Source organism: Macrobrachium rosenbergii, chromosome 17 (assembly GCF_040412425.1).
Source record: "Macrobrachium rosenbergii isolate ZJJX-2024 chromosome 17, ASM4041242v1, whole genome shotgun sequence".
Classification (NCBI taxonomy): Eukaryota; Metazoa; Arthropoda; class Malacostraca; order Decapoda; family Palaemonidae; genus Macrobrachium; species Macrobrachium rosenbergii.
The window spans coordinates 40,560,712-40,583,211 of NC_089757.1; the positions used below are offsets into that span (position 1 = coordinate 40,560,712).

Here is a 22,500-nt window from a genome sequence, read left to right on the forward strand (position 1 = left end):
CCCATGTCAGGCTTTGTAAGGCTAGACTTGGCTACCTTTGTTTTATCAAAACTGGTTTTATTCAAGTTTCTTGGTTTCATTTTGACCAATTTGCTCTTCAGCTTTCGGAGCGGTTACAGTTTCGTATGCTGTGCCCTTACCTGGCCGGTCCGGGGCTTCGCCCCTGACCCCGCCGACCTAGGTCGCCACCGAAACTAACGAAACCGACCTAACCCAACATAGGACGGCGTGCCCTTACCTGGACCCCCCCAGAAGGGCCGTGAAATTAGTAAATCTATAACTTTTCGAAACAGCACGTGCCTCATTCGGAGACGGAATCGGCGACATTAGACCGCATTTTGGCGGGTGTTGAAACGGCTTTATTTAAGGGATATGCACGTTTAATTAATTCGAGGAAAGCTTTAAAGGGGAGTCACACTTTGCCACAAGTCCCGCTGAAATCGCCAAGTAGGCCACTTTTCATTAGGTAAACCGGCAATGAACGCTCTTCGTGACACAAAACGCCTAAATCCATAAGGATCACTGGATTCTTAGCCCCAAATTCCACGTGGGTCGGATACGACACAAAAGACACGAAAGTAGCCATGTTAGCAACTCTTGAACCTGGGAGAGACTGAGGAAGGTCGCGGGGCATTTCGGGTCGTTGGTCGTCAGCTGTTTGGGTGGAACTACTTACCTTGGCGGAGGGATCTCGGCACCGCAGAATGAGTTAGGCGGCCCAGCATATGAAACTGTAATCTACCCCAGTTTTCTTCTCGTTTGAAGCAAATTGAAGCCTCCCAGGGTCGCTTTGGCCAGGTTGGGCTCTATGCCAGGTTAGGTTAGGCTGGGAGTCATTATCACCTCTGTTACTCTTCGTCTCATTGAACTGGTTTTGCTCAAGTTTCTGATTTTGATTTTTGGGCATTTTTCTTTCCTGTTTCTTTGTCAAGGTGAACTGGATCCTACTCAGGCCTGTGAGGGTAGGTTAGGTTCGAGGGTACAGGAAAGCCTTTGCCATTTGAATAATGGTTGTAAAAATGACCCTTATTCAAAATCAGGGTAAAATTGAAGTCTTTGGTAACCACTAGTTTATGTGCAAAAAGGGGGCTGCTGCATTTATTACCAGCCCCTTGGGGATGAATATATAAAAATAATAAAAAGAGAGTAAATGTCGTAAACTTGAACAAAAGGCCTGAACTTGAACAAAAAGCTGCAAATATTCTGGTCTTGCCAACTGGCAGGAACCAGACCTTGGTAATAGTCTTCAGTTTTGCCTTCACTTTTTTTTATAATCTTTGGTGGTGGTTTTCACAAGTTTCATTGCAGATGCTTGTTTGGGCGTGGCCCGTCATGCAGTCGTCATTCCCCAGGGCGTGACTGGGTCAGACTGGGATTTTTTAAGTGAATGAGAAGAAAAACTAGGAAATGAAGAATATTATGTAGGCTGAAAGAAATCTAAAATTCTCAACTTTATCTAACTAGGTCACTGAGCAAGCCTAAATGTCTCGAAACACTTTAGAACCTAAACCAAAGTGGTTGTAAATGAGGTTGATTTTCACTCTGGACAATTTTTCATGTAAAACTGTCCTGCTGCTTCAGTGTAATTTTTATGCTGTAATTTTTTTTTATAAATTAGCAGATTTCCATACTGTTTTACACAAACCAAGGGTGCTGAGTCTGTCCGCCCAACCTAACCTGACCTTAAAGGTTTGGATTTCTACTGGGAAGTCCCCAGTATTAGAAATTGGGAAGCTATACTGTAACAGTTTGGTAGATTAGCAAAATTCATGTGAAAAAGTATCAGAATTGCTTTTTGCTTGTGGTAAATGCAGAACAGCGTACTTACTTATAAGGTACAAAATAGGATGCAGTACTTCGAAGCTTTTTCCAGAGTTGTATAATTAGCACAGCTTGTCAAGAACAGAGCATTGTGATGCCAGTGTAGTTTATGGCACTTGTAATATGACAGACACAGGAACCAGTGAAATTACTCTGTAAAACATGAAAGGAGTGTTTTGGTAAACATGAATTCACCATACAATTTATGCAGTTGCTTTAAATCAGCAAGAAAAATGCAATACACAAACAATTTGTGGGGAGTGGAACACACCAGACCCCCCGTTAAAAGTGGACTAAAAACACTAAAGGAGACTTAGAAGAGAGAACATCCCCATATATTTGAACAAATAATAATTTATGGCATTATTGATACGATGAAGAATATTTTCTCAATTTAACAGACTCACTTATGTTTAATTGCATTACAATAACACATGGTTGGAAAGAAATACCCTTTTGATGTAGCCCAGCTTAGTAATTATTTTACAGAAGAGAGTCATGGTTTGATAAAATAATCTCTCCAAATGCATGAACTGTTCCAAAGCCAAACGTTGTTGACGTTTCTTGAAAATTTATGAGGAGGATACAGGCAGTCCCCAGGGGCTGCTGCGTAAGCTGAAAAATGGCGTAAACTCAAGATGTCGCCAAAAATCGTCAGAAAACCTTACTTTTAATCCTTTGGTGACTGTTGTTAAAATGTCATAACTTTCTGTATTTTTTTTTTTATTGAGTGTTTCATCAAAAGACTCCAGTCGTTTTGTGATACGATATACAAACCATCTGTCCTTTACATTCTGGGAATTACTTACAGCATGCTGGAAATGGCCAAGTGGAACTCTCTCCAGCAAGGTAGTTAGGCACTTAGCCAGGCGCCCAGTAGGTGGGAGTCCTTCAGCACATCCATCGGGACGTAAACATTCCAATTTGCTTTCCGCCCTCCGTGCAGTGCAGGGGCATTCTAATTTCTGCCCTGATTGTCATTGAGCTGTTTTTTCCGATGGGACCTTTCTGTCTTTGTTTTTGCTTGAGGTATATGTGTGTTGGTGAGTATAATTATACAAACCCATGAATCTGGCAAGCCTGTTTGCAAGGCCACATTTGCAAGGCTGCCTTCCATCAGCATGTGTCCTGGGGTTGGTGGCAAGAAATGTGGTAGCTTCTGATCTTATGTTGAGGTTGATCCCTCATGCCCTCTGTTCATCATACATATTTGTTTTTCTTTCAGGTTGATTTTACATTGCTGAGTGTTGTTGGCTGGATATCGGCTGAGCAGTGGGTGATCTTTGAAGGGAGGAAATTTTCATTCAGGAGCTTCGGGAAGGACCACAATACCTGATTAGATGGGTTATATGCTCCCTGACTCTGTTCCCGCTGATGTAGTGGCTAACGCTGTCTTCCTGGTTTTTCTCTCCTGTTGCAATGCTTCCCCTTCTGACTGTCTCTTTCCTGAGGACTCTCCTTTGTTTTCTTCACCAATTTGACAGTCTCGAGCTGCTCTCCTGGTCTCCTGCAGGCGACTGATTTGGATGCTGGTGACTTTCAATGACCTCTGTCTGTTGGGCCCTCCATCCCAGCTACGTAGCTCTTGTCTCAGCTGGTGAGCGCTTCTTCTCCAGTGGGTAACCCATGCTGTGTTCTGCCTACCATCCTGTAGAAGACGTGGCGATGACAGTGTTCGCTTGATGGAAGACGTTCCTGGCCGTGACTGTCTCCTCGCGAACCTTTCCTAGCTCCTGACTCGGCTGTCCTGGCATCCCAGCACGTGGTGCCCCTGCGGGTCCAGGTTCCGCTGTGGCCCTGCTGCTGCCCCGCTGTACTGTCCGCCATGATGGTAGAAGATCCTCTGTGCCCCATTTATGATGGTTCCTGTTGAGGTGATTTTCCTGGCCGATCTCTGCTGTCTGGGGCTGCTGTTGCTGCTCCACCTACCTGGCTGTCCCAGCCATGCTTCTCCTGTGATGTGTTCTGCTGCTACCTCTTGAATTGGGGACTTGACCGACCATCCTGTAGAAGTGATGGGAGTGGAGATTGAGGAAGAGGTCCTGTGAAGTAGTTTCGTTGTCTTCATTTTATCTTTCGTCTTCTGCTGCCTCCTCTTCCTGTTCCGAGGCTCGTCCTGGAAGAAGAGGAAGGCAGACCTCCCCCCCGCCCAAGGAAGTCCTGCCATGGGCCCTTGGACATTTAGGGACTGCCTCCTTCCACGGGAAGCAGTGGGATCTCTTGTGGCTCTTCCTGGCCTTTGGGCTTAGGGAACCGCACTTACCTCACCAAAGTTTGTGTTTCGGGACCTGTGGGTGTGCAGACCTCGGTTTGCGCTCCCATCACCAGTCCTAAGAAGTCTGCTTCTAGGACTGGTGCTGTGTCGGTTGCTCGACGGAGTCGAGTCACTCTGAGTGCTCAAGTCTCTAAGTCTCTAAGGAGTCACAAGCATCCCGAACCAGTGCCTGAGAGACCTCTCACCATCCCAGTTCAGGCACAGGGTGAGAGAAAGAGCCAAGACATGCAGGTGTCTCGGTTCTTCCTGCTGGCACTGCCTCCCGTGCTCAGTCAGGTTCCCAACCTGGTGTCTCGGTCCCGAGGGTCCAAACACCTGGAGAGACAGAGAAGAGGAAGGTCCCCTGTCCAGTCTTCTTCTCACGAGGTTTCAGCCTCGAAGAAGACTCGGGCACGTCAAGAGGACAGCACAAGTTCTTGCCAGCCAGCGCATTCGACCCTGCCTGAATGCGATCGGCTTGGTTCAGCTTGTGCCATCCTTTATGCTCTTCACAGGACAGTGCTTCGCGAAGGTGTAGGCACTCTACTGGACTCATGTTGCCGCCATCACCATGGGTTGATGACCACACGCAGCCCGTCCCTCCTGCTGGTTCTGCTGGCAGGACAGGTGGGAATGCCCGATCCTCCTCACCTGTCCCCTCAACCTCCTGGTGCGAGACGGACAGGAGGAACTCTGAAGAGTCGTCTCCTCAGAGTTTGGCTATGAAGGCCTACGTTACTGGCTTAGTCCTAGGATCGACGGGTAGATGCCCAGGTGTCTCAGGATGGATCTAAGGGGTCTGCCGAGGTTCTCCTTCCTGCCGGAAGAGTATATCAGGAAGACAGCAGGTGTCTGGTTGCGAGGAACCTCTTCCTCAAGATGCGGACACCCCTAAAATACAGAGGACCTTTGCAGAGATCATCGCACTGATTCACCAACACAATGATTTGGGAGAAGGGGCCAGGCCTCTTCTGTGGGTCATCCTTCATGCCCTCAAAACGATTTTGGGCCCCTAAGAAGGAACCAAAGGTTTTGGTGGGGCTGCTGTGGCCCTCACTTGCCAAGGGACAAGTGGCATAACAGAAAACTTCAGGCCTTCTGTTCCGGGCCTTGACCCATGGGCGAAGGCGGAGGACGCTTTTCAGCACCCATGGGACAACCTCGACATCTACGCCTTCCCTTGGTTTTGTCTGATTCACAGGGTGATCAGCCAAGTGTTGATCACCCGAATCTCAGGATGATACTGGTGGCTCCCAAATGGCTGCAGGCCGTTTGGCGTCCCAACCTGCTAGTTCTGCTCTCTGAGGCACCAAGAGGGATTCCTCCCTGGCCCAACAGTCTGTGTCAATCCCACGTAGAGGTACCACTAGGCAGTGCAGTCCCTGTGTCTTCACGGCTTGCGGTTATCCAGCATTTCTCGCAAGCAAGAGGCTTTTTGCACCGCGCAGCAACAGAGATGGCTGGATACCTCAGACAGCCCTCTGCAGCTGTATGCCAGGGAAAGTGAGCCGTCTTCTGTGGTTGGTGTCATGGACGGGGTCTCTCTCCAGTCAGAGCTACTATTCAGCAGGTCGCGGACTTCCTCATCTTCCTTCTACAAGAGAAGCTTCTCTCCGTTTCTGCCATGAAAGGCTATAGGGCCACACTTGGTCTAGTCTTTGTCCCCCGATTCTCTTGGTATTATAACCAATGAAAGATTTGAAAGATGTAGACATCTCCTCATTGGAGATTTTGCTATTGATGAGAAGCTTTGAAAGGTCTTGCCTACCCAGCAACCTCAGGCCCCCTGCTTAGGATGTGACTCTTGTTTTGAGGAGCCTGACTCTTGCACCGCACAAGCCTTTATGAGGGTTGTCAGACCCTCAAGACCGTCCTCCTTCTTGCCCTGGCATTGGCGAAGAGAGTAGGAGAACTGCATGGACTTGCCTTCTTTGTTAAACACTGGAGGGGATGGGGATCAGTTACGCTCGATTTCATCCCGGATTTCGTAGCAAAGACTAAGAACCCATCGGTCCGTGACACTAGGTTTGAGTCCTTCACGATCCCCTCCCTAAAGGACTTTGTAGACAAGATGCTACTTTGTCCTGTCAGAGTGCTGCGGAGCTATCTGAAGAGGACTCATCATCTCCGGCCTGAGTGTCAGTGACTCTTCGTTAGTACTGGTTTGTCCAAGAAAGAAGTGTCAAAGAACACGATTTCTTTTTGGCTTCGTGAGACAGTCAGGAGAGCATACTCCGCTGCTGGTGAAGATGACACTGGTACCCTCCTGCTGAGAGCATTCCAGAGGAACCTGTTGGTTCCTCAGGTACTGAAAGCGGGGGTGTGGATCTCAAGAGACCACTTTCACCTCTTTCTACCTTCAGGACATTGCCCACAAGTCCTTGGACACTTTTTCCTTGGGACCTGTAGTGGCTGCTCAACAAGATGTTTGGTTGTGGAATGGAATCCTTCAGGGAGTGACTCTATCTCTTCCTTCTCCTCTTCCTTTTCATCCTTCCTCTCTTCCTTTGGGCAGAGTGTGGACTAATTGTCTGTTCCCTGTCATACTGGAACTGGCAGTCAAAGGTAAGTCTGTACATCAATCTTCCGTTCTATTTTCCCTTCCAGGATTATGAAGCAAAGCTCCTTCCTCTAGCAAGGGCAAGAAGGAGGAACCCTGACGATAAGACAAACCTGATACTTGTATTTGCCTTACTGTCTCTGACTATTAAGGTTCATCCAGCCTATTTTGTATGAGGTTACGTTCTCCTGCCTCATGCGAAAAAGACCCTTGAAGTCTGGCAACTGATCATGCAGTACTACACCTGATCAGTTTGTCAGAGGCAGTTTTTCTCCTCCTTGAGAATCGACCAGGAAGAGAATCCCAGGTGTGGCGAACTCCAGTCAGTTCAAGAGACTCACTCAGATTCCTCCCTCCAGCCAGTGACTTCTTCCTAATGTAGAGGACCGATGGTTTGTACATCATGTTTTATCAAATCACATTTTTGAAAGTAAATTGTATTTTCCTAACTATACAAGCCAGAGGTCCTTTACATCACATTTCATGCCCACCTCATGCCACCCCTCAATCTGATACCTGGGACAGAACAAGGCAAATTGGAATGTTTACATCCGGGCAGGTGGGACTCCAGAGCCTACTGGACTGTAGTTAACTGCCTAACCACCTTGTTTGAAAGTTCAACAGTCAGTAGTGTTTCCAGCTCTCTATAAGTAAGACCTAATGTTAAGCTCTGTTGATGGTTTGTATAGTTGGAAAAATACAGTTTACTTTAAAAAATTGTGATTTTCATCAGCACCTGTTATTGTACATTGCAAGGATTGTGAGAAGGTTTTCGAAAAGGAGATATGAAACTTTATTACATTACAAACATTTATTTTTAACATTAAGTATGTACAGTAATTAGAATATTGGAGGAGGATATGGGTGCCAATAAAGAAAGTTACATGACTCAAACCAGCAAAACTTTTCTTTACTTTAATTATCGGTAATATTGATGATTTGCAGGTTCCCAGCTGCATCAAAGGTATTTTGTTATGTAAAGACCGAGGGTTTGTATGTTAGGAAAAATACAAATTACTTTAAAATTTGTCATTTTATGTATTCTGAAGGTTTACAAATTTATAATTCTATGCCAAATTGATCTTGAAATGAGAGAATCTTAGGCTAACTAGGATTAAGGCTAGCATAACCATTCGTAGTGTTTTGATTCCAAAACTAGCCTGGGCCTACATAACTTAGCTTAGCCTGGACAAGAATCAAGACTCAAACATTACAAGGGGTATTGGCTGAAATCATGATTTCTGGGGGAAAAAAAGCGGTATGCTGCTTGCTTTAGTCTCCAGGACATTGTACGTACAATGATTGTTACTGAGGAAAACATTAATGTGGTCTGGTTAAACTAAGGTATACTTAACTAATGTAAGCCTAATACACTTCCTGTATATTTATAATGATCAGTTTCTTCATCTTGCAGATAATTCATGATGCACCAAATGCAGACGTGGTCAGAGGTCATCGGAAAGTGAAGTTGAAGTATATAACTGTTCCTGGTTTCTTGGTCTTGTTGGGAACGTGTTAGACTGCTGTCTGTTCAATTTTTCTGTAAGTATTTCAAAGATTATTTGTACATTAATGAGTACTGTTGCTCACGTATGGTTTAAAGTTTAACTCTTGAGGTTAGGAATAGAAAAAACAAATTCATTTGTTCCCACGAGGATACAAACCTTCGTCTGTTGTATGGGAGTACAGGCAGTCCCTGAGTCATTACAGAGACCTGTTGCTACGGTTTGTTGTAGGTCGAAATCTGGCATAAGTCAGAATAATATGTAATCGGCAGAGAAAGCGTGAGTTGTGTTTTGCAACAGAATACAAACCTTTGGTCTTGGGATGTTAAAGATATTACTTGCAGTGTGAGCTGGGAACCGTTGAACTTTTAAACAAGGTACTGTAGTTATCCAGCCGACGGTAGGGACAGGAGTCCCATCCGCGTGTCAGTATGCACTCACTTTGCTTTTGGGGAGAATCAAGTTGTAGACGCCTCTCCTCTGCCCGACTGGCTCTCTTGACTTACCATATTTTTGTTTTTGTTTGGAATACTTGTGATATATGAGTATAGTTGTTGTTTTGCTTATTCTGATATACAGTAAACCCCCATATTTGGGGGGATGCAACCACCCTCCTTCCTCTTGCAGAATAGCTAAAACCATGAATACTTAGAACCCTACAAACTTAGTAGAACTGCCTATTTTGATCAGTTCAGATACAAAAAATCAGCCTAAAGAGGCATGAACAGGTTTATCCTCTTTTGCAAAGGGGTTAGTTTCTGAAAACCCATCTTTTGTTAAAACCCGATCTTTTGTCATAGCCTAGCCCTTCCTTCGCTTACCAGAATTATTTGGGGAAGCCAACACTATAAAATCCAGTACCAGTTCAGAGAGACGACGGGGTTCCGATTCCTCCCTCCAATAAGTGAGTCTCCTAATGTAAAGGACCGAGGGTTCGTAAAAAATCAAAAATCATAAATAACCACTTTTAATGCTCTTGTATTTTCCTAACTATGTAAACTGCAGGTTATTATTGAGTTTTACCTCAAAAAACCTTCAATCTTATGATTATTCTGCTGTTTTGGGCCAAATTTCTTCCTACCTGGAGTTCGCCTAACCACCTTGTTCAGAGCGGCCGTTTCAGCCCCCGAACATGCGTCATAAGTTAGGAAATAATTTCTTGATGAATATATTTAAAAGCGTTTCCAAAATGTACGCCTAACTCCTAATGTAAAGGGAACCGGGTTTATAAACCGGGACTGCCTACACAGTATACTGTAGTAATTATTAATATCAGCTAATTCTGGAGGTTCATGCATAGCGACTTATGATAATTCAGTACAAAGAGAAATTGAATAACAAGCAAGAATTAGCTTAGCCTACACTATGGTATATCGTATACATACACGGTAGCATAGCCTACATTATAACCTACTCTGTATTCACATATTGTATTATACAAACATCAATATAACGATTATGCGTCTTTTCCATGGATCTTTCAAAATGTTATACCTTAATTCACTGTATCCAATAATATTGTATTTACAGTACAGTATTCTTATATTGCTTTTGTATTATAAAGTGCGATCATTGTTTTGGTTTGGGAATCGTTTACTCTGTGTTTATTTCGCCATTTTAACTCAGCTCAGAGCACTTTTCTTGCTTCTAGTTAGCGTAAATGAGTTTCTGGATACTTTATTTATATGGGGCAAGGTTATTTTTCATTATACTGTACAAAGTGTTTTTAAGTCTAAATACACCTTGAATACATATTGTTGTGAAATTAATTTAACTATTTTTTCATTAATAGATGACGTTGGCTGTTTGGGGGTGTTTGTTTTGTATAAAGAAAATCAAGATTCCGTTCGCTATTTTCACTTGATTTCATCATAATATGAGCTTTATGTATTTATCGTTTATCGGCGTAAAAATAGCAGTATGTGTTCTTTGATGCCCAGTAGTTTTGATTAAAAAACTTCCTCTCCAATTTTGATTGCGGTCGAGTTTCATCCATGTTGCCGATGCATAATAATTTATAGTCATTAGCAGCTTGAACATTGCTTTCTCAGTTTCAGCTACAACTTGCAGCTTAAATTTAGCAGTATATTTCCTTGCCAATCTTTTATCCATATTGAATAAGGGTATAATGTAAAAGTACATCAGTCCTATTCTACTTAACGTCATTTGTACTATAACCTACGGTAATTGTGTATTACCGTACGATGGTTGGAATACAAGCAAAACGGCTGTTGTTATCCGATTCGGTGAAGCAAAACAACAGTTTCTTGATCGGTTGTTTATGGCTGTATGCATTTACGCAAGAGTATAACGTTACTAACAATACTTTTATCATTCTCTTTCACTTTTTAACTAGAAGATGGGATAAAGAGATGGAGGAAAAGAAGTTGGTCTATTGTAAGTTGGTCTCTCTCGCTGCCTGATTGTACGCTGCTGCCCGTGCCCGCTCGAAATTTAAAAATATTTTATAAATATTGTCGTATCGATATTAATTGCTAACCCCATTGCAAAATTGAAGTATTATAAGGTGAATGATCGTAACTCAAGCACTACCTGAGTATTTTAATAGTTTTATCACAAAAAGTGCATTTAGTCATGAAAATGAGATGAAAATACAGTAATTAGTGAATATTTCTCAGTGAAAAATACTGTGAATGGGGGGATTTTCAGTGAATAATGCGTATACTGTATATGTATATTTACCTATTGTTGATATTGTTTTGTTGACATGTAAACATATCATTGGTTCATATTCTTTTAGTAATCTTTGTACTTCTAGGTGTAATTGGTTTGTAGACCATTTACGTTCCATTGTATAACATTGCTTTGTTCAGTACATGACACAACCCTGCATCACTTTCATTAGGAATTACTCTCAGGAGGCTGGAAACGGCTGTTAAACTCTTGAGCAAGGTGTATGCAGAAAATGTTGCTAGAACCCATTAGAACCTGGATGTAAACATTGCAGTTTGGGAAGGCCATCAGAGAGAGAGAAGTGTTTTTCAGCATCTTGGATTGACTGTTCTGTGATGCTGAGGTTCTCTCTTATTTCCTTCCTTCCTGGGATCTTTCTGCCTTTTTGTTTATATTTACCTGTGTTTGATATTTATTAATACAAACAGTAGAGAGTCGGCATTTGTGATAAGTACTTACAAAAGCCAGTCTCCATTTCCTGCACTGTCTCTTGGGTTTGAATTCCCCCAAGGGCTGTCTTGTTTGTGCCTCTCTTAGCCCAACTTGTCTTGTAGGTGCTTCTCTTCCAGCAGCCCTTACGTATAGTTGAAGGCCCCCCTAAGCATTCCTGAGATATAGTTTGGGACGTAATATTGACTCCCTCACATTCATCAGGATGGCCTCTAGTGCCCTCCAGTGACTGCTGCCTCCGTGTGACCAGGCATCACTAATTCCTTCCTACTTATGCTGAGTGTTTTTGCCACAACCTGAGAAGCCTGCTGGACCGGGTGGGAGGTTCACCAGGCGTTGTCGGAGGGTCTGTCGCTTCCATGGCGCCCTGGTGGCCTCCCCTCCTGTCCTTTTTCTCTTCCTGAGGTTCTTCATTCCCACTTTAGTAGACACAGATGTCTGGATACCTCTATATCCTCTGTTGCCTGGGAAGACCAGGGGAAATGGAGCGATCGGGCAACCTCTTGTAGGTTCCTGTCATTGACAGGGTTCCCTTGTAGGGAGAGGAGTCTCCTCTACTAATGATCTTTATTTTCTTTCAGGTTGACAGTGGCATCGGGCTTTCTCACCTGACACAGCAGTAGTTGGCTGGATATATCAAAGGATATCCGTATGAAGCAGTCCCGACATTCATTTAGTATTGCTTCTGGAGACCACAATACCTGGTTAGATGACATATTTCCAGTTGGGATTTCTGACTCTGGATTGTGGACCAATCGTTGTCATTGCTGGACATTTACATGCTGTTAACTGCCTCAGAATCTGTGGTCCATCTACTCCTGCTGTTCCCTTTTATGACTCTTGTCAACTGACGACAGTCTCTGGGGTGCTCTTCCTGGTCTCCTGTTGCCCTGCCGCCCTGATCATTCCTGTTGCTGCTGGTGACTTTCAAATGACAGGTTCGTTGCACAGCTCCTGCCTTCCGAACCGCTAAGCGTGGGAAGCTCCTGAATCGAATGTCCTGATCGTGCCCGCTTCTTCTGAAGTGATGACCCGGGGCCGCTTCATTGTGTTCCTGCCAGCTGCCGTGGAGGTTGACATGTCAGCCATCCCAGATGTTGGCAAAAGGGAAGAAGGCCTTGTGGAAGTGACGTTCCTGGCCGTCCTCAGCTCCTCCGCTGAACCTTTGAAGAGAGCTCCTGCAGGTGTCCAGATCACTGCCGCTTCTGGCGGTTGCCCAGGGCCGCTTCCGTGCGAATTCTGCCAGCTGCCCCAGGGTAAGTCGATTTCCGCCATCCATCAGAAGATGTATTTGTGTGAAGATGCTAGGAAGTGGTCCTGTTGAGGTGATGTTCCTGGCCGTTGCAGTAGCTCCTGCCTTCCGAATTGCTGCCCTGCTCCTGCATCAGGCTGTCCCATCCCCATGCTTCTCCTGGTGGTGGTGTCCTGGCTGCATCCGTTGTGTTCCTGCCGGACTACCCTGGAAAATCGATGTTTCGTGTCCACCATCCTGTAGAAGATGGTCGGCAAGAGGTGAAGGAAGTCCTGACCCTGTGGAAGTAGCCGCCGTCTTCTTCATCTTATCTTCGATTTGCGTCTTCTGCTGCGTCTTCCCTTCCTCTCCCGAGGTCCAAGGGGGTCCCGAGAATCGGACAGACCTCCATTCAAGGAAAGGAATGCTGCTTCTTCCCTTGATGCCCTTGGACGTCTAGGGACTGCATTCCTTCCTGAGGCAGTGGGTCTTTATTGGCTCTTCCCGACCTTCAGGTTAGGAAACCGATTTTGACTTTGATAGCCGTTGGGTTTTGTCAAACAAGAAGACGTCGCCATCTGCAGACCTCAGTTTGCAATCCGTTCCCAGTCTTAGAGGTTCCGCCTCTAAGATGGGGGACTGCTGGCGCTGATTCGCGAGAGCACGTCCTGAGTGCTCGAGATTCTATGGAAAATAATGAGTATACCCCCGATCTGGTCTGGAGAAATTTTCCTGGGCCCAGTTCAGGAGCAGTAAAGAGAAAGGGCCGAAATTGAGATTGTCAGGTGTCTTGGTTCCTCTTCCTGCCAGCACCGCAAGCGCTCCAAGTGTTTGCCAGTGCTCGGTCGGGTTCCCAGCCTGGTGTCTCGATCCTCTCGGTTCGAACACCAGAAGAAGCAGGGAAGAGATTCTCTTTGGGAGTCCTTCTCGACTTCTAAAAGGGACTGACTCTCTTCAGAAGACAAGTTTTCTTGCCATAACACTTCGCATTCTCCTGTGGGATCTTGCGTTTTGAGATTAATGTAAGAGCAAATTCTCGAGGCCAGTTGTTATGCCAGTCTTGGAAGTCAACATGTCTAAGACTGGTTCTGTGCTTGGCTCTTTCAATCTATTAGGAAACAAAGCAGCCACTCCCGATTTTCTGGAAGTCCATGGGTAGCTCGAATTCTATGAATCATCAACTCTTGACTCTCAATTACACGAGAGGCACAGGAAAGAGAGAAAGTGCCGAGACACCCAGGTGTCTGGTTGCGGGACACCCAGTTGTCGGTGTGAGCGCGATGCCAGGTGTCTCGACACTGCCCGCCAGCTGCTTAACACAAAATGGCTGTTCTTGTAAATCGAACTTTAGGGTTCGGAGCATGCAAGATAGCAGACACAGAATTCCCCTTTGAACCTTCTTTCGAGGGCCTTGGCCTGAACCAGTAAGGAGTTTAGAGTTTGGGAAACTAGCAATTGTTCACAGCAGACGAGTCCAGCCTGCCCAGTTATGATTGTGTTGGAATTGAACGGCTCGCCCCTGGTCGCACTTACAAGACTGGCTCAGCATCTGACTCGGCTTCCCAGACATTCGGCTCAACTCGAGTCAGCTTGCCAGACTGGCTCGGCTCAGCTCAAAATGCCCTGCCTGCCTCCCAGTCTGCCACATACCGAACAGCTGGATCGCAAGCGTGATTGGTAATCGGGGTTTCGCCTCGGCCCTACTTGGTTTTTTCCGATTCGGTTCTCGGCTATGTTCGAGTGAAATTTTTTTTGCTCTTCCCAGGAAAGCGCTTTGCCACGACACAAGTGCTCTTCTTTCCCCGTGTGGCAGTAATCTCCTTCGGTTGATTATCGCTCACGGTCCACCTCTCCTGCTTATCATTCTGGCAGGACAGGTAGGGATACTCTTTTCTCCTCACCTGTTCTCTTCTCCTCTCTGTTGTTCCGATCATGTCAAACGGACAGAGAGAGCATTCCTGACGAAATTTTCTTTCGGAAGTTCGGCTGCCAGTGCTTTGGGAACGGTCCCCGAGTCTTGGTATTATAACCAGGTAGCTGAGGAGGGTTTCATGGGATCTGTCAAGGTCTCCCTCCAAGGGAGAGGTACAGGAGTTTTTCTAGCTTTATCTAAAGAAACAGCGAGGGTCTTCCTCTTCAAGATACTAATCTTTCTTTTCAGCCCCGTGTTCTTGGGGAACCAGGCTAATTTTGGATCCCCGGGGACAGGAGAGGACGGCAAACCCCCAATGAATAACCTTCATCACTTGCAACGCTTGCAGTTTCCGTGAGGGCGAGAGTGTCGGACTGCCAGGTCCTGGCTTCCGAAAGCGTTTCGACCTGATGAATTCTTTTCTTTGGAGTTAATTCAGGTCGAGACACCAAACTTCCACTCCTGCCTCAACAGAATATGAATTCTTCTTGCCTGGGAGGGTCTTGTTGACTGCAGTTTTTGGGCAATTCTGGTGCTAAGAAGAAGGACTTTGTCCAATCGGATCTCGGTTTTGTAAGTCCCGAGTTGGCTTGACCCTTGGGAACAAAGGTTACTTGGTTCTGCCTTTCTCTTTCAGAGATTTGCCAGATACCCTGGTAATCAAGGTTCTGGTTCAGGGAATTTTTGACTTGTCCTTTGGACAATGGCCAAGAACTTTGGGTCTTAGTCATCTCAACTCTTGCTTGAGTTCAAGCCAGCCCCCTCAACTCCTTAGTTAAGAAGTCCTAGTTTTTCAGAAGAAGATTGCAACTGCTGATGCCTGGACAAAATGATGCTTATCAGATTCTCTGGAACTGGCAGCGACATTGCCGAGACCTGGGAATGGATTTTGAGGAGAAGTATCTATTTCCCTTAGGTCTTGGCAATTCTTTCCATCGAACTTTCATCCCACCACCTCTCCCGTTCCCGATTGGGAAATGCCAGCCGGCTAGAGCTAATTGCCTCGGTACCCTGTCATCTTGCAGAAGCTTCCCCATGGTGGAAAATGGAAGTCTGCTTCCTTTTCTTGTTCTTTCCTCTTCGATGTATGAGGAAAGAGTTAGGCTAATGCTTGATTGTAGGAACCTTCGAATTTTGCATATTCCCCTCACATCTTGTGTGGGGTTACGGATTCACAGATTGGAATAGGCGCACCTGGTAAGACCTTGTCTTGAATTTGTGTGACCGAGACGATTAGTACCTTCTCATCACCGTCCTGGGCTCAGGGCAGCTTTTTGGCCGTCCGTGAATTCAGGATGGGTTTTGTGGCACACTGGTTTCGTTGAACAACAAAACCACAGTAGTGGCATTTGTCAACAAACAGGAGGCAATCGTTTTTCCCCCTGTTTCATCTCGACACTTGAAGGTACTCGAGTATTGTTCTATTGCACACTTGACAGCTGAATTAACCAGATGCATTCCTGGTGGGGATATATTGGTAGGTAAGCCTGGCCTCGGATTTGAGTGATCGGGACGGAACATGCTGCTCACTCTTTCTTCACGAAGATTCATGCAGAGACTGCTGGACTGAGAAATCCTTACCGTCCTTCTGTTGCCTCCCTGCACACAAGTCGGTAGTGTTTTCTCACTCCCTCATACCAGACCAGGGGCCACTCTGTTGAGGCATGCTGTGTTTTGGTGAAAACTCGATATCAATGTTTTTTCCCTCCGTATTTGTCCGTTTCGCTAGGGGTTCACAAACATGGCTCACCCCGAGTTACAGACAAATACTTGAAGACTTCGCCTTCATCCGACCTGATTGCCGAGGCATCGAGAAGAATTCCGCTTGACCCATCCTCCTGTGCAGCTACACAAGAAGCGGTTCTTGAGGCAGTACATTCCTGTGTGTTCAGGACTGGGAGACTTTCCAGCTTTCCTTGCAAGCACAGGCTTTCTCGCCGAGCTGCAACGGATATAGCTGGATATCCCTTGAAGTCCTCTGCAACACTGTCCCAGGGGCTGGATCCGTCTTCGCTGATGGTGTCGTTGTCGGAACTTCTTCTCGGGTCAGAGTCGCTCTTCAAGTCTGGACTTCCTCATCTTCTCCACCTGAGGTTGCTTCTCTCCCTTTCATTTTGTGAAGAATGTAGGCCCTTGCGACCTAGTCTTCTATCTGAAGTAGCCTTTTTCTCCTCAGTGGAGACCAGCTCTGACAAAGCTTCTTCAGTCATGCTTCCCAGGAACTGTTTCCTGGGTGGCATGCGAGAGGATTTAGGGTTCCTGTCCGTGCTCAGCCAATGACAAGAGTCGTTGGATAGAGATATGCCCTCTTAGGACCATCTCTCATCTTACCCTGGCCTTGGCTGAAGAAAATGGAAGAACAGGGATGGGGATCATACCTCGACTCCTTCTCGGATGTTGTCAGAGGTGGACTCGAATCCATTGGCATCTACTGTTGGGTTCGAGTCCTTGTTCCCCTCCTCCTTGGACTTTGTGTCGATGATCCAGATCATTCGTTACTTTGTCCTATTAGGGATCTGTGGTACTTTCCGAAGGTTTGACATTCCTAACCTTGGATGTCGTCGTTTCGCTAGTACAGTACTGTCTCTCCCAAGGAAGAAGTGTCTAAGGAAACATCTTCCTCCTGACTTGTTGCGACGATGAAAAGAGGTACTTGGCAGCTGACAACGACGATTCCGGTACCTTTCACCTGAGAGCTCATTTGAAGTCAATGGCTTGTTCCATCCCTCGCATTCGGAAGTTTCTGTTGGTCTGGAAGCAAGACGTGGTCTCTTTGTCTTCTTCCTTCGGTCTTGCCCACAGGCCCTTGGAACCCTTTTTCCTTGGCTCTGTGGTGGCTTGCTCAACAAGTTGTGTTGTCTTACCCAGCTCCTTCAAGAGGACAAGTAGCACCTCGCCTAAGATGTTGGTTCTGGAAGTGAGAAGGATTCCGAGAGTGACTGGCCTCTCTTCCTCCTCCTTCCCTGTTCTCTAACTTCTCCTCCTTAGGGATGATTGGTTAGGATGTTTTATGAACCAATAGCTGCTGGAACTGGCACTGATGCAGATAAGATCCACACATCGAGCAGCCGTTCTATTTTTTATTATAGAATCATAGAAGCAATTCGCTCCTTATTATTTTCTAGCAAGGGGAGGAAGGAGAGACTGGCAATAAGTGAACCCTATCTCGCTTTTGGTTTTTTACTGCCTCCGACTCTAGATCCTTCCAGCCTATTTCAGTAGGAGTTACGTTCCCTCACTCATGCAAAAAGGTCCAGTATCTGACATTTGATCTTGCAGTTCCTACACTCCGATCAATATGTCAGACACTTTTTACTCCTCCTCGCTCTTTCGACCAGGAGGAGAGTATAAAGGTGGCAGAACTCCAGTCAGTTCAGGAGACTCACTCAGATTCCTCCCTCCAACCAGTGAGTCTTCATAATGTAAAGGACCGAGAGTTTGTATAATGTGTCGGAACAAATCACAATTTTTAAAGTAATTGTATTTTTCCTAACTATACACAAACCTGAGGTCCTTTGAAAATGATACTATGCCCACCTCATGCCACCCCTCAATCTGAACCTGGACCAAAAGGCAAACTGGAATGTTTACATGTGGGCAGGTGGGTATCCCCCTACCTTTGGTATTTTTTTGCCTAACCACCTTGCTCAAGAGTTTAATTGGTTTCCAGCCTACGCCTGAAAGTAATTCCTAATGTAAAGGACCTCAGGTTTGTATAGTTAGGAAAAATACAATTTACTTTCAAAAATTGTGATATTGAAAATGTTATAGCGGTCGAGTTTCACTTTCTTTTTTGTATCATCAACTTGGATTTTTTCTAATAATTTACTCGTGACATTCATTTGTTTTTCTTTATAATATACAAAGTGCTCAATGCACATGCAACCTTTTTCATGGGTACTCAAATCCATGATTTCGTTTTCCCTATACTTCATAAAACCTATAATTTTTGTTAAACCATCTTTTGTTATAATTTTTTTATTATTGCATAATTCAACAAAATCATCACATCCACATGTGTTTTCATGTACATTTCTTGTTTCATTTCCTCTTGTACCAATTATTGGGGATGCTCTTCTCCCTTGACATAATCATTGTTATTTATGGTATAGTTCTCTTCTACTTCTTCAGTGTTTTGGATATCTGCATCCATAGGTTTTATTATTATTTCAGGAGATAAAGATATATTCTTAAGCTTGTTTTTTTTTTTGGTCTTTCTTTTTATTTTGGTCTAACTGATGTTACTTTAATAATACAGTAGTTGGTTTTTTCCCTTTGAAAGTATGTTTAATCTCACCTGCGAGCTTTGCCGAGTGTAGATTCCGCCTTACTGCTTCTCGTACCTGTTATTGTTGAAGGGAATGTATTCTCAAAGTATTAATATCTCTCAGAAAGGCGTAATAGAGACGAGTTCTGTAATTTCCTTACTTTTAGTGACGAAAATTACTTATAAAAACTCAGTACAATTTAACATGTTACATTTATGCAAACGAAATCACTCTTGTTAAAACAGTTCACCTCAGTCTATTTGGGGAGCACGAAAGCAAGGAGAGACGTAACTCTCCCTGGTGGATGTTTTTGGAATTCTCCTCAGCTACTCTCTTGAGGCATTGGCCTGGCACTGACAAACCCTGCATCACTTCCTCTCCTCTCTTGAGGTAGATCCCCACACCCTCTGCAGTGAATGCAGAAAATGTGTGTAACCAATCAGAACAGTGGGTGCAATTTGCCTGGGGAAGGAGGAGAGAGAAGAGGGCTTCCCCAGCATCTTCAGATTGCAATACGCTCCTGTGATGCTGAGGGTTCTCTCTGAGTCCTTCCTGCCCCCAGCCAAACTACCTCCTATTGTCTCCCCTTCACCATCTCCTACTGTTTCGTCAGTAGAGAGTCGGTGTGGGGCGATGATCCAGTACAACTCTTCGCCGGTGGTCTCCGTTTGCTCGGGGGGCGGGGTTGGAATTCCCCCTCGGGGCAAAGGGAGAGTGCCCCCCTTAGCCCAACTTGTCTTGCAGGTGAGGTGGAGCCCAAGGGGCTTAGATTAGCCACATGGGAGGCCCTCCCTAACCCTCCTGGGGTAGCATTCCGTGGAGGGCTTGGATTTCACACTTGAGGGCCTCTAGTGCCCCTCCAGTGACTGCTGCTTCCATGACCAGCTAGCTCTGCTTTCCAAAGGAGAGAGATTCCCCTTTGGCACAACCTGTTAAGCCCGCCGCACGTAGGAAGGTATCACCAGGCGATGGAAGGTCTGTCCCTTCATGCCTGGAGACTATCCAGCATCTCTTGAAAGGAGAGTTTTTCTTGCCACACTTGACAGAGATATCTGGATACCTTTATATCCTCTGCGGCTGGGTACCAGGGGAAATGGACTGTCTCTTGTGGTTAGTGTCATTGACAGGGTTTCTCTCCTGTAGGAGCTATACTCTTCAGCAGGCAACGGACTTTCTCACCTGACATCAGCGAGGACAGTTGGCGGGCTCTATGACTTTAGCGGGAGTAATTAAGACGAGAGATCTTAGAGTTCTAACTTTATTAACAAATGGCAGTGGCTTTTATATGGATTACTGACCAATCAGTGGCCAGGAAATTTACATAGTAACTAACAGACCAATAGTGCGCTTGCATTTGATTTTAGACTTCATGTCTTCTGAATATAATGAAGACCAATTCAGAAGTGTTCTACCCTGATGCTAATTAGCAGACGTGGGAAGTTGGTCCACAAACAGGTAATATTTGCAGCTGGTGACATTCTATCAGCAAAGCATGGGAAACTTCAATTTGAGATGAATATCTGTTACGGTCGAGTTTGTCACGGAAATCGTAGCAAAGACTCAAAATCCGTCAGTCTCTTTTTGAAATAATGACACAAACTCATTAATTCGAAAGCCCAGAAGTCTTGACAGTTGAACATCCCATATGTTCAACAGATCTGAGGCATGGGACTCCTTCCTCAGCTCTTCGAGACCAGGAAGAGAGGCTCAGGTGAGCCGAACTACCAGTCGGTTCAGAGATTTACCCAGAATTCACCCACCAAAGGGTAAGTCTCCTATGTAAACATCAAAGGTTTTTATTTGTGTTGGAACAAGCTATAAATTTTTAAAGTAATTTGTATTTTTCCTAACATACAAACTTGAAGGTTTTTACATTTATGGCCCACCTCAGCCACCCCTCATTTTGATACCTGGGTCGAAAGGCAAAGTGGAGTGCAGACCGATGAGTGGGCGGGGCTTCCACCCCTACCATCGGTAGCTAACTACCATGTGTGAAAGTTCACAAGCTAAATCCTATGTAAAGACCTTCACAGTGTAGACTGGAGTTCCCATTGTGTTGAAGCCCGGATGTCTGGCTGTTGAGTAATCTTTCGCTTAACAGATCAGAGGCATATGACTCCTTCCTATGCTCTAACAATTGACCAAGAAGTGAGCCCAGGTGAGCCAAACCACCAGTCAGTTCTAAAGCTTACTTTATCCTCCCACCAAAAGTAAGTCTCCCCTACGTAAAGACCAACAGGTTTGTTCATTGTGTGAACAAATGACAAATTTTGAATCAATTTGTATTTTTCATAACATGCAAACCTGAACCTGAGGTCTTTATGTAAAAGGCCCACCTCAAGCCACCCCTTGTACTGTTACCTGGGCTGGAAGATAACTGGTGCGTCATGGCATATGCAAGCTTCACCTACTCTCTTCCCATTGGCTGTCACTCCCATGCCACCAAACCTTGCTTCTGTTTTTAAACCGGATCCAGCAAGTGCTTTGAGATTTCCCCCTATGTAGAGACCTCAGATTTGTAAGTTATGAAAAGTAAAAATTGATTAAAAATTTGTCATTTTAGAAATAATTTTTCATGCTAAGAAGTGTAGTTGGTCTCATAAAATGTTTAGGTTTTTAACTGATATAATTATGTTTGGTCTGTGCCAGACTGATTCTTTGTGGTGTGAGGAGTCTTGTTTTGTATAAGAATATTTGATATGCAGTATCATTGAAAGCAGGCTGAAATGAGCTAGGATTATTTTGAACTTGCAAAAGACCGAAAATATACCTCTGCCTACTGCAATTGCTGGTGATTCTCACATATAACTTACATCTTGCAGAAAAGTATTTCACTAGAAATCAGCTTGTAATATTGATGAAAGTAATGACAAAAATGTGGATATTTTTTTTATGGAAAACCAAATGGTGGGAAAACCAACAACTTGTGCAGAATGTCAAAGTACTTTTTCTCACATTAAGTCATCACAGAATCCACATCAGAATCCATACTGGAGAGAGACCATATCCTTGCAATGAATGCCAGAGTACTTTTAATCACCTGAATCATCAAAACACAGGCGTGAGAATTGAACTGGAGAAACCGTTCACTTGCTTTGTATGTCAGAGTAGTTTTTCTCATTCTGAAAGTCTCAAAATACGCATCAGAAATCATAATGGAGACAAGCCATTCACTTGTTCTGAATGTCCAAAAAGTTAAACACGTTTGAATAGCCTGAAATTACACATGAAAATTCATACTGGAGAGACTCTGGCCTTTCACAAGCACTGAATGCCAAAAAGGGTTTTATCATTCCTCTCCTCTCAAAGTACAAATGAGAACCCATACTGGAGAGAAGCAGCCATTCACCTAGCTGAAGGAGTTTTTCTCTATCCCATGTTCTTAAAAGGCGCATGGAAACTCATACTAGATAGAATTGATTTATATTCACTGGGTGTCCAAGTAGCCTTTTCATTAGAACCACCTCAAAATGCACATGCAATTCATATAAGCAAAAGGTCATTCTTCTGTAGATAGATTTATAATACTCCCAACTCATGAAGGAAAGATGCTGTTCATTTGATTGTCAAAATTAGAGTAAGTCGGGAATATGTGGTAAAGGCAGAAGCTGTTGGTTGATTGTCAACCAACTTTGGCCTAAATAAAATTGATTCCAAACAGAATCCAAGGATGCCGTTTTATTTCTTTTGAGACAAATTGTGTCTAGATGATCATTGCATTGTGATATATGTTTTCCCAGAGGATGCTTATTTTAGTTTTAGAACTGAAATAGGCACATACTCAAAAACATGAAATTATTTTCAA

At 44.6% G+C, this 22,500-nt stretch overlaps 1 protein-coding gene across 1 annotated transcript in view; it reads left to right on the forward strand.

Annotated features, from left to right (window-relative positions):
• Positions 1 to 8,124: 8,124 nt before the first annotated feature.
• Positions 8,125 to 22,500, forward strand: part of LOC136847897 (gastrula zinc finger protein XlCGF57.1-like) — a 54,859-nt gene continuing 40,483 nt past the window's right edge. The window contains exon 1 of the mRNA XM_067119939.1: positions 8,125 to 8,177. The gene's annotated coding sequence lies outside the window, so the exon portion shown is untranslated. The remainder of the gene's footprint in view (positions 8,178 to 22,500) is intronic.